Source organism: Schistocerca serialis, chromosome 3, assembly GCF_023864345.2.
Source record: "Schistocerca serialis cubense isolate TAMUIC-IGC-003099 chromosome 3, iqSchSeri2.2, whole genome shotgun sequence".
Classification (NCBI taxonomy): Eukaryota; Metazoa; Arthropoda; class Insecta; order Orthoptera; family Acrididae; genus Schistocerca; species Schistocerca serialis.
In genome coordinates this window covers 693,540,228-693,544,273 of record NC_064640.1, presented here as the reverse complement: position 1 = coordinate 693,544,273, position 4,046 = coordinate 693,540,228, and the positions used below count along the sequence as shown (strand labels likewise).

At 41.3% G+C, this 4,046-nt stretch overlaps 1 non-coding gene across 1 annotated transcript; it reads right to left on the bottom strand.

Moving 5' to 3' along the window:
• Positions 1–3,332: 3,332 nt before the first annotated feature.
• On the bottom strand, positions 3,333–3,407 carry Trnas-uga (transfer RNA serine (anticodon UGA)). The gene has a single exon. It is a non-coding gene; the product is annotated as a tRNA-Ser (tRNA).
• Between the last annotated feature and the right edge of the window lie 639 nt (positions 3,408–4,046).

Sequence of the window (4,046 nt, the reverse complement as noted above, 5' to 3'; positions counted from 1 at the left end):
TATTTGGAAACTTTTTCTTTGCACTATAGGAAACATCTCATCTCTGGGGTACACTGCATATCATGTGTACATGTTACAGTTGCCAAATGCTAAGTGTCCACACTTCTCAGTCACACTGTACACTATGGTCATAGAATGAACTGCTGCTTAGGGCAAATCGACTGTATTGCAGATCTCCCATTATCTCTGAGATCATATCGAGAGATATCTATGACCTGTACCACTATATATTAGTTATCCTAGTGCAGTATTGAATACATATGGTGAGTGCACATCACAGATGTATCTACATACAATATATGAGATGATAAAAGACCTGTAATATAGAATCCTTGCCTGTATCATCAATTTGTTGCTTTCACTCCGTGACAGTAGTGTCCAAAGTGACCAGGTATTGTGGCCATTCAGCATTTGACAGCTGTAACATGTATGCATGATGACCTGTGTACAGCAGATGTGGGACAGATAATGGATCCCATCATGATCACAAAGACATGGTTATAATTAGATTTTAAGTATCTATTGGGCTCCATGTTTTCTAGATCCATATCAGTTTTGGCATCAAAGAGACTTTATAACTGACATGTATGTCATTTGATATGGACAAGTGCAATAAGTAACCTTGTTTCTTCTGCGTACAAAATGTTGTGTTTTAGATATTGATATGTGTATATTTGTTTGTTTGTCCTCTATATCAGATGCCACTGACGATGGGGTCTGTTCTCGAATATCAGTCTGGCTATTAAATATTTTACCTGCAGCCCATGGTATACAGCAAGCTGTCTTTTAACATATAGCAAGATCATAGGCAGGAGTCACAAATTTGATCAACTGAGAGAAAGATGCAGCCTGTCAAATGGTGGTATAGACTTCTTTATTTCTTTTATATGAATGCATGGTGTCAGTTCCTTCTGACATGTCCGAAAGAACAGACACCACACATTCATATAAGTGATTTGCCTTGATAGACAATGAATCAACCCTCTTCAGTAGGGATGCACAATTATGTCCAATCTCCTGCAGGAATCTCAAACTAGTGAGCATTGAGGACATTGACAAGGATTGTGGATAGGTGTCACTAGGTGGGAATGTGGATCAGCTGAGGTGTGTGCTAAGATAGTCTGCACAATTGCAATGAAGACTGTGTCCAGGTGGTGCAGTGGTTAATGCAACTGCTGAGTGAACAGGAGATCCCAGGTTCAAATCCTGGTCTGGCACACATTTTCACTTGTCGCTGCAATTCTGCATAAAGTCCCTGTGCTGCTGACATCAATAGTCCCTTGCCTTTCTCCCTCCTCCATCTTCAATTTACGTAATATTTATTTCTTGATTGTACCAGCTACACTTAGTGCCTGGAGACAATAGCCATGTGTGTGTGTGAGTTGTTGTTGTTGTTGATGTTGTTATTGTGTGAATGTGTAAGAGTTCTACTTCTGAGGAAGGACTTTGTCCAAAGCTTAAATGTTTTTAGTGTTATTTTTCATTGTGTCTATCTGCGACCGAACACCATCTCCATGTGGTGAGTAGCTATCTTTTCCCTTCATATTGTTATTAAGTGCAATGTTATATTACAATTAACACAATTTGATTTTCTTTCTCATTTATTTTGCCCACAAAAGGGTTAAATTGCAGCCTGTATGCGCAGCACCACAGTATTTGCCAATCAAATGGCCAAGATCTCTCATGTTTAATGTCTCCTCCCTTAACCACTCATCATGAAACAAATTTGTGCCACTTCATCTTTAATGGTCACAATCACCTTTTCACTTTGCAGCAAATTTCCAATCACAATTTGTTTAATCAGATATAGCTGTTTTTTAAATAAATGGATACAGTCAGTGCCTTTGAACAGCCAAAACTCTAGATGTTGATTGTTTATAAATTCAGTGTATTTAGTAAGTTGTACTTCATGACAATATAAGCAAATGAACTAAGTCAGAATTACTAAAATCGTTACTTGTACTAACTGGTTGTAGCATGCACTATTCAGTGTGGTATTTGTTAATTCAGCAAATTTTATGCATTGATGTTCTCTGTTGAAAATGAAACTATTGAAGCTTTAAAATTGTAAGAAGACATCCAAATGCGTTGCTAATTTCTCTTTAGGAGGAAAATAGTATTATCTGTATAATGTACTGACCAATAGTCTTGTTGCAGTGGTAACACCGGTTACCATCAAATCACCGAAGTTAAGCACTTGGATGGGTCACTGTCCATGTCTGCTGAGTGCTGTTGGTAAGTGGGGTGGACTCAGCCTTTGTGAGGCAAGCAAACTGACAATGGCCGAGAGGGTGGTGTGCTGACCACATGCTCCTCTGCATCTATATCTGGTGACGCCTGTGGGCTGAGGATGTCACAGTGGCCAGTTGGTACCATTCGGCCTTCAAGGCCTGTTTGGACACTGTTTGCTTCTGTTTTTTCTTTAATGTACTACAATAGTGTCAACAGTGTACTTAAGGGGAATGACACTTGCACTTGATAACAGCAAGAGGTTTTATGTGTAAAAGAAATCTTAAGTATCACAATATTAAATAATAAAAATAATGATAATGATCTGTGAGATGATACATAGCACTATATTGTCTATGATAAGGGGTAATGCCTGAAATTTGGTATTCACTCTCTTGACTCTTTTTATCTTGGAATATTGAATTCGCTGATGATTTCTGAAATTGAATGTCTCCACACTTCTAGCTCCAACTACCATTCCATGTTAAAAGTCTGTTAATTCTCATCATGTGGCCAGAATCATGTCAGAAACAGTTTCACATGACTCACCTTAGTGCAAACGACACCGTCTGTGCATGTACATCTTGCTATACAATGACTTGTCACCTCAGTGTATTTCATGTTAAAAAAATGGAATGCTACAGCAAACTTTTCCTTATTTAGTTATTTTAGGTCACTACTTTCTGACTGTCCTTTATAGTGTACATACTTTTTAAGTTATTCACTACAAAATCTGAAGAAGAACTATTCTGCAGTGTATTTTCAAGACTGATTTTGAAACTTCCTGGCAGATTAAAACTGTGTGCCCGACCAAGACTCGAACTCAGGACCTTTGCCTTTCGTGGGCAAGTGCTCTACCAACTGAGCTACCGAAGCACGACTCACGCCCGGTACTCACAGCCTTACTTCTGCCAGTACCTCGTCTCCTACCTTCCAAACTTTACAGAAGCTCTCCTGCGAACCTTGCAGAACTAGCACTCCTTAAAGAAAGGATATTGCGGAGACATGGCTTAGCCACAGCCTGGGGGATGTTTCCAGAATGAGATTTTCACTCTGCAGCGGAGTGTGCGCTGATATGAAACTTCCTGGCAGATTAAAACTGTGTGCCCGACCGAGACTCGAACTCGGGACCTTTGCCTTTCACGGGCAAGTGCTCTACCAACTGAGCTACCGAAGCATGACTCACGCCCGGTACTCACAGCCTTACTTCTGCAGGAGAGCTTCTGTAAAGTCTGGAAGGTAGGAGACGAGGTACTGGCAGGAGAGCTTCTGTAAAGTCTGGAAGGTAGGAGACGAGGTACTGGCAGAAGTAAGGCTGTGAGTACCGGGCGTGAGTCGTGCTTCGGTAGCTCAGTTGGTAGAGCACTTGCCCGCCAAAAGCAAAGGTCCTGAGTTCGAGTCTCGGTCGGGCACACAGTTTTAATCTGCCAGGAAGTTTCATATCAGCGCACACTCCGCTGCAGAGTGAAAATCTCATTCTGGAAACATCCCCCAGGCTGTGGCTAAGCCATGTCTCCGCAATATCCTTTCTTTCAGGAGTGCTAGTTCTGCAAGGTTCGCAGGAGAGCTTCTGTAAAGTTTGAAAGGTAGGAGACAAGGTACTGGCAGAAGTAAGGCTGTGTGTACCAGGCGTGAGCCGTGCTTCGGTAGCTCAGTTGGTAGAGCACTTGCCTGCGAAAGGCAAAGGTCCTGAGTTCGAGTCTCGGTCGGGCACACAGTTTTAATCTGCCTGGAAGTTTCATATCAGCGCACACTCCGCTGCAGAGTGAAAATCTCATTCTGGAAGACTGATTTTATCTACATCTCTGTTACTTTTT